The 8,365-nt window shown below is 45.2% G+C and overlaps 1 pseudogene; it reads left to right on the top strand.

The window, feature by feature from the left end:
- Positions 1 to 2,631: 2,631 nt before the first annotated feature.
- LOC125507270 lies at positions 2,632 to 5,567 on the top strand (annotated as a pseudogene).
- The last annotated feature ends 2,798 nt before the right edge of the window (positions 5,568 to 8,365 follow it).

The following is an 8,365-nucleotide window of genomic DNA, read 5'->3' as shown; positions in this document are numbered from 1 at the left end:
GATGGGCCTTTTGTGGTGTGGTTCAGTGTTATCCGCTAACCAACGTATATTTATATGAAGATATTTCTGGGTCAGTGACTGCATGTACTATATTGGTGCTATAGTATCACATGGTTACACTTATTTTATCTAGGTGGTGGGAGGGTGTGTGGAATTGATATGTTTTTATAGGCCATTTGTTGCTGATTGATTTGAAAAATCGTTGGTCCGGTCAAAATCATAAACCAAATCCAAAATTAAATACATCAATTAAATGAAAGGGCTTCAAAACGGTAACACAGAGAATTAAAATAATTGAATGGGAGGGCCCTTGAGAAATTGTGGGCCCAGTCAAAATCGGGATGAGCCATTGAAGACCTCAATTAGTTCCGAGACTTTAAAAATTAGGAAGCATGGTGTATAGTGAAGGAAATATGCCCTAGAGGCAATAATAAAGTTATTATTTATTTCCTTATATCATGATAAAAGTTTATTATTCATGCTAGAATTGTATTAACCGGAAACATAATACATGTGTGAATACATAGACAAACAAAGTGTCACTAGTATGCCTCTACTTGACTAGCTCGTTAATCAAAGATGGTTATGTTTCCTAACCATGGACAAAGAGTTGTCATTTGATTAAACGGGATCACATCATTAGTTGAATGATCTGATTGACATGACCCATTCCATTAGCTTAGCACCCGATCGTTTAGTATGTTGCTGTTGCTTTCTTCATGACTTATACATGTTCCTATGACTATGAGATTATGTAACTCCCGTGTGCCGGAGGAACACTTTGTGTGCTACCAAACGTCACAACGTAACTAGGTGATTATAAAGGTGCTCTACAGGTGTTTCCAAAGGTACATGTTGGGTTACGTATTTCGAGATTAGGATTTGTCACTCCGATCGTCGGAGAGGTATCTCCGGGCCCTCTCGGTAATGCACATCACTTAAGCCTTGCAAGCAATGCAACTAATGAGTTAGTTGCGAGATGATGTATTACGGAACGAGTAAAGAGATTTGCCGGTAACGAGATTGAACTAGGTATTGGATACCGACGATCAAATCTCGGGCAAGTAACATACCGATGACAAAGAGAACAACGTATGTTGTTATGCGGTCTGACCGATAAAGATCTTCGTAGAATATGTAGGAGCCAATATGGGCATCCAGGTCCCGCTATTGGTTATTGACCGGAGACATGTCTCGGTCATGTCTACATTGTTCTCGAACCCGTAGGGTCCGCACGCTTAAGGTTTCGATGACAGTTATATTATGAGTTTATAGGTTTTGATGTACCGAAGGTTGTTCGGGGTCCCGGATGTGATCACGTACATGACGAGGAGTCTCGAAATGGTCGAGACATAAAGATTGATATATTGGAAGCCTATGTTTGGATATCGGAAGTGTTCCGGGTGAAATCGGGATTTTACCGGAGTACCGGGAGGTTACCGAAACCCCCCGGGAGCTATATGGGCCTTAGTGGGCCTTAGTGGAAAAGAGAAGAGGCAGCCTAAGATGGGCCGCGCCCCCCTCCCCTCCTTTGGTCCGAATAGGACAAGGAGAGGGGGCCGGCCCCCCTTTCTCTTTTCCCCCCTCTGCGAATCCTATTCCAACTAGGATTGGGGGGAGGGATCCTACTCCCGGAGGGAGTAGGACTCCTCCTGGCGCGCCACCTCTAGGCCGGCCGCACCCCCCCCCTTGAGCCTTTATATACGGAGGCAGGGGCACCCCAGAGAAACACAAGTTGATCCACGTGATCATATTCTTAGCCGTGTGCGGCGCCCCCTGCCACCATAGTCCTCGATAATATTGTAGCGGTGCTTAGGCGAAGCCCTGCGACAGTAGTACATCAAGATCGTCACCACGCCGTCGTGCTGATGGAACTCTTCCCCGACACTTTGCTGGATCGGAGTCCGGGGATCGTCATCGAGCTGAACGTGTGCTAGAACTCGGAGGTGCCGTAGTTTCGGTGCTTGATCGGTCGGGCCATGGAGACGTACGACTACATCAACCAAACGCTTCCGTTGTCGATCTACAAGGGTACGTAGATCACACTCTCCCCTCTCGTTGCTATGCATCACCATGATCTTGCGTGTGCGTAGGAAATTTTTTGAAATTACTACGTTCCCCAACATATAGTATAAAAGAATTGAATGAGATAGCTTTGAGAAATTGTTGACCCGGTCAAAATCGGATGACTCAATCTCCATTGGTGACCTCAATTCAATGTGGGCTCTTTAAAACTAGGGAGTATAATGTTATAGATATAGAGGATACGATCAGGGCCGTCCAAGGGCTTGTGTGAGCTATGCGCTCGCACAGGGCCCCCAACTAGGGTCCATATAAATATATGTATAGTCTGGAAAAAATTCAGTTTTAGGCCTTCTTGGGCCTGGTCCGGTCAAGTCTCGAGCGATAGGCTTTCCCATCGCGTGGATTGATCGATCGTAGATGAAACGACAGCCCCAGTGCAGTACGTTCCGTAACTTCCGCTTTCTATTCCTTGCCTGATCGCTAGGCTTTCCATCTCCCCATCGCTTCCGATTGAATCGGCGGCTCGGTGGCGATCGGTCGATCGCGTTGCAACCTTGCAGGTTCAGCGAGGCGATGGGCAAGAAGCGGACTACTTTCTAGCGCTGGATGCCGTCGCGCCGGCGGCCGGCCGACACTGCCGCGGTGCCGCCCAACAGGAAATCAGGAACAGAAGACCAACCGGTGTGGTGCCCTCCCTGCTCCCTACGCTCTCCCCTTTTCTCTAATTTTGATACAAATTACAGAGTTATGTTAATATGTTTGGGAATGATTTTTTGTGCAGTCGTTCAAGTTCAGAAGTAGTCACAGATTCGAGAATTTCAGTAGTTGCTCGTACTATCGTCCAAGTACAAAATCAAGGTTCTATCTGATTGTAAGTTTTTTGAACTACCTATACATGTCACAAGCCTATATTTCATGTGAGCTCATCAGTTCAAATAAATTGAAAGAGTATATATTTCATTGAAACAGAAATAATCATGCATTCTAGTTCTGGAAGAAAGTATGATTCTGGTGCCTTCAAGTGTAAGAAGAAACAGAAATTAGAAGAAGATGCTGAAATTCAAAGGGGTGCTCTTGATAAATGGGCTGTGATAGTACCCCAAAATAATTCTGAAAATCATACTCCAGATGGTAATATTGATGATGGTCACGATGATAATGCAGTAGAGGTTGAGGTTGTCACTGCAGAAATTCATGAAGGTGATCATGGTCTTGCTGATAATGCCCAAGAGGTTGAGGTTGCCGCTACAGAAATTGATGAAGGTAATGATGTCAATATTTTAGATGAAGATCATGATCCTAATATTTCGGATGACATGAATAATTCCGTTCAGCCCGATATATTTGATCCTAGAAATTGGGATGGACTTGATCCGAAAAAGATTGATATCTTGCTGCAAAAGGGTCCTAAAAGAGAAGATATTGAGTATGGTCCTTATGACAAGTTCTCTAGAAGGTTTTCTGCATTATCATTTAGTAGAATTCTCCCAAATGGAGAAAAGTTTGACAGAGAGTGGCTTGTGTACAACAGCGGCCTCGATAAAGCATTTTGTTTCTGTTGCAAATTATTAAAAAGGGGGCATGTGAGAGGACAGCTAGCAAATGAGGGTTTAAGTGACTGGATTCATCTTGGGGCTAGACTAAAAGAGCATGAATCAAGTAGAGAGCATATCACAAATATGACTGCATGGTATGACTTCCGTCTCAGGATGCAGAAGAATCAAACAATTGACAAAGTTGCTCAGCGAGAACTTGAAAAGGAAAAGGAGCATTGGAGAAAAGTTTTGCTCGGGATTTTGTTGATTGTAAAATTTCTTGCAGAACATAATATAGCATTTCGTGGCAGCAATAGCAAGTTGTACCAAGAGAGCAATGGGAATTTTCTAGGACTGATTGAAATGTTGGCTGAATTTGACCCAGTTATCAAAGAGCATGTTGACCGCATCACCAATGAAAAAATTCGTGATCACTACCTTGGCCCTTCTATACAGAATGAGTTAATAAACATGCTCGCTACTGCCATCAGGTCAAGAATCATTGAAAAGGTAAAGGAAGCAAAATATTTCTCAGTTATCCTTGATTGTACTCCTGATGCAAGCCACCAAGAACAAATGTCTTTGATAATTAGGTATGTAGATACATCTTCTGCTTCTGTTTGCATCGAAGAATCTTTCTTAGGCTTTTTGGAGGTGAATGATACCACTGGGCAAGGTTTGTTTAATGTTCTAGAAGAGGAGTTGAATAATCTTAGCCTTGATGTGGACAATGTGAGAGGGCAGGGTTATGATAATGGGTCAAATATGAAAGGAAACAATAAAGGGGTACAAAAGAAATTTCTGGACAAATATCCAAGGGAATTTTATTCAGCTTGTGGTTGTCATAGTCTAAATCTGGCACTATGCGATATGGCGAAGTCTTGTCGTAAAGCAACAGACTTCTTTGGAATTATACAACGCATCTATACAATATTTGCTAATTCGACTAAACGATGGCAAATTCTCAAAGATAACTTAAAGAAGTTGACTGTCAAGTCATTGTCATCTACTCGTTGGGAGAGTCATGTTGAGAGTGTTAAGGCTATATGGATTCAAATGCCAGAAATAAGGGAGGCTTTACTACAAGTGGCTGAAACTGATAAGGATCCATTGACAAGTAGTGAAGCACAATCATTGGCAGAAAATGAACTTGGTGGTTTTGAATTTTTATTGTCAATAATTATCTGGTATGATATATTATCCGCTGTTAATTTAGTCAGCAAGCAGCTACAATCAAAGGACATGCTTATTGATATTGCAATTGAGTCTATACAGGGTCTGCTTTCCTTTTTCAAGAAGTATAGAGAAACTGGCTTTTCAAAAGCATTGGAAGATGCAAAAGAAATTGCACTTGAGATGGATATTCATCCAGAGTTCCGCACCAAGCGGAAAATCAAAAGAAGAAGACAATTCGATGAGGGTGCAGATGATGCATCTATTGCTTCACAATCTGCAGAGGAGTCATTTAGGGTCAATTATTTTCTACAAGTGGTCGATCAAGCTATAGTTTCACTTACCATGAGGTTTGAGCAATATCAGGGGTATGAAAAAACTTTTGGTTTCTTATTTACTTCAGATAGGCTGCGATCTATGGATGATAAGAGTTTGCTGGCTGCTTGTGTTAATCTTGAGGATGCACTTAAGAATGGAGAACACAAAGATATTGATGGAGCTGAATTGTTTTACGAGTTAATTTTCATCTAGGATTTAGTTAAGAAATCTATGGGCCCCGTTGATATTCTTGAGATTCTAATGAAGCGCCCCTTCTATCCTAATGCTATTATTGCATACAGGATTTTGTTAACCATTCCTGTAACTGTTGCAACTGCGGAAAGGAGCTTCTCTAAACTCAAGTTGCTGAAATCATATTTGCGTTCAACTATGACACAAGAAAGACTCAATGGTTTGGCGACAATAGCACTTGAAAATGATGTCTTGGAGAAGATTAATTATGAAGATGTAATTGAAGATTTCATTTCAAGGAACACAAGACGGATGACACTTTGAGAATGAGGTCAGTTTATTGGTTTTAGTATTTTGCATTGATACTTCAGAATATTCTAAGCATTGTATGAAATAATATAAATTTTAATTACATAATTAGGTGATTATGCTTGCGTAATTGTATATTTTTTAAAATTTAGGGTCCCAATTTTCTTTTCGCACCGGGCCCTCGAATTCCTGGAGACGGCCCTGAATACGATCTCTTCTACCTATACTGTGTGTGTCTCGCAGAGTGCAATATCAATCTTGTGTTCCAGATACAATTCGAGACCGTCCTCTCAAAACAAACACACACCCACCTATGGAGGGGAGAAGCGCTCTCTGCTTCCTCGTCGTGCTCACCCTTCTAGCAGCAAGCCCCGCTCTTGCAGCAGGTACTCGATTGCCTTGCCCTTCTCTTTTCCATCTCTCTTCCACGAAAAAAGATCTCCTGCTAACTGCGTCCATCCATCCATGTATTTCTTTCCGCGCAGAGAGATGCGAGGAAGAGCACTTCTTCTCCCTGATATGCATGGACTGGCTGTGCGCGCAGGAGTGCGCCAACCAGAACCCGGACATGAGGGTCAAGGCGGCCTACTGCACCGCCAAGGGGGTCAAGCGCTATTGCCACTGTACCATGTGCTATAAGTAAGAACTAGGATGTGGTTAGTAGTAGCTGCTAATAAATTGACCGTTCGAGATGTTCATCTGTATCATTCATGGTGTAACGCCCCGAGACTATTGCGTCAGGTGTCTTCCAGTTATTCGCCGGCGTTGCCATGTCATTTGCTTGCGTGTTGCATCTTGTCATGTCATCATATGCATTGCATCATCATGTTTTCAAAACTTGCATCCGTCCGGGTTCCCCAGTTCCGTCCGTCGTCCATTCTGAGCCCAGACACACTTGCACGCGCCCGCGGCATGTCCGAAATATTATTTTATAAGTGTCCGAAAAATGTTCTCAGAATGGGACGAGAGTTGACGTGCGGTCTTATTATAGTGTAGATAGACCGCCTGTCAAGTTTCATCGCATTCGGAGTTCGTTTGATAGCCCAACCGTTAAACTATAGCGGCATTATAGCCGGTCTAACGTCGGACGTTTTCGGTCTCCGGAAACAGTCGCCGGGCCCCCCTCTCTTCTCTTCTCTCAGCTCGAGACCGTCTACACAGCTCACTACCTACCGCCAGGTCCAACCTAACCTCTCTCGTCAGCCCGCACCCCCCTCGCGCGCGTCGAAAGTTGTCCCGGACCCGACCCGGGCAGTCGTCACCGTTGGATCCGGATCATCTCCAAACATCTACAAAACGTCACCGTTTTCTCATTTGGACTTCCTAGTTTATTTTTCTCGACCGTTCGATTTTATTTAAAGGGACGGATTAGCCCCTAAAGTTCTCCTCCTTTCCTTATATAAAAACTCCCTAGTCTAAATCCGGGCAAAACCCTAGCTTCTAGGGAGATGTCCCATCGATCCCTCTCGGCCGCCGCCACCTTCCAATCCACCTCGAGCTCTTCACCCAACCAACCACCAAACTGATCCAGAAATCCATCCCCACCAATCCTGCCCGAGCCCCGAGCCAACCCCCACGGCGCGCTGTCTCCCAGCGCTCAATCCAGATGGGATCGAGACTGCAGCCGAGCGCCTCCTCCTCACCTCGTCTCCCTCGCGCAGGCCAACCACCGAGTCATCTCCGCCGGCCACCAGCAGCAGCGCCGGAACCAACCTCGCGCCTCCTCTCTCGTTCCTTCCTTCTTTCTTTCCCCTGCTGCCCGTGCTCATTTCCCTCTCTCTCCCTCTCCCGTTTTGATGTGCAGACGTTCAAGCCGCAGGAGCAGCGCCACCGTTGCCTTGTTCCTGCAGGAGGCAAGCTCCGTCGCCTGACCTTGGAACGGACAGGTCCGTCCGGCCTCCGTCAGCCTCGCCGTACGCAAAGTCCGCCGCCGTCGTCCTGCTTCACGAGGCCCTGTGTTCCCTGCCTCCTCCCCGCCAAGTCCGTTGTCGCCGTCCTGTCTCCTCTCGGCGAGCGCCTCGCCTCTGCTTCGAGGACGAGCCGGGCGCGCCCGGGTTGACCCTCTGTATGGACCGCGCCACTGCTTCCTCTCCGTCCTGCTCGTTCGCGACCCCTACGCCCGTCCCGTCCGCCCTCGACCTTCCCTTGGCCGTCGCCTGCTTCCGTAGGAGTCCAGGGCCGCCGCTAGGTCCTGCTTCGAGCACGAGTTCAAGGACGAAGACGCACCTGCTCCCGTTGACCGTGCGCTCTCGCATCGCCTCGCTGGGCCACTGCCTAGATCCACCCTACTTCCCCAGATCCGGCCTGTTACAGCCTCTTCCCAACTGGGCCTCAGCCCAATGTGAGCCACCCCAGCTTTTCCCCTTTTGTTTTTTTACTTGTTGGGCCGGCCTGCCAGTTTTGGCCCGAATAGATTTTTTTTAGGCTCTGCGTTTTTCTGTTTATTTCCTGAGACTGCAGTTTTTCAGAAGAGCCCCTAAACTTTATGCATTTAATATCTCACAAACCGTGCATCGGATTAAAACAAACTTAATATGAAACTTGCTTAGTTTTTCATCTAGTTTAATAATATATCTTTTTCATCCATGTTTTAAATATTTAAAATGTTGGTTGTTTAAATTTGCTCCTATGCCATGTTAAAATGCTTTATTTCATAACTAAATAACCGTAGCTCCATTTTAAACAAACTTTATATATAAATGGGGTAGAAAAATGTCTAGTTTAACATGGTGGCATCACTTTGCCATGTCTAACAACCCTAAAATATGGTTTAGGGCAGAACAGGACCAAACCTAATATATGGACATGGGGAT

This window comes from Triticum urartu, chromosome 5 (assembly GCF_003073215.2).
Source record: "Triticum urartu cultivar G1812 chromosome 5, Tu2.1, whole genome shotgun sequence".
Taxonomy (NCBI): Eukaryota; Viridiplantae; Streptophyta; class Magnoliopsida; order Poales; family Poaceae; genus Triticum; species Triticum urartu.
This window is presented reverse-complemented; position numbering and strand designations above follow the sequence as displayed.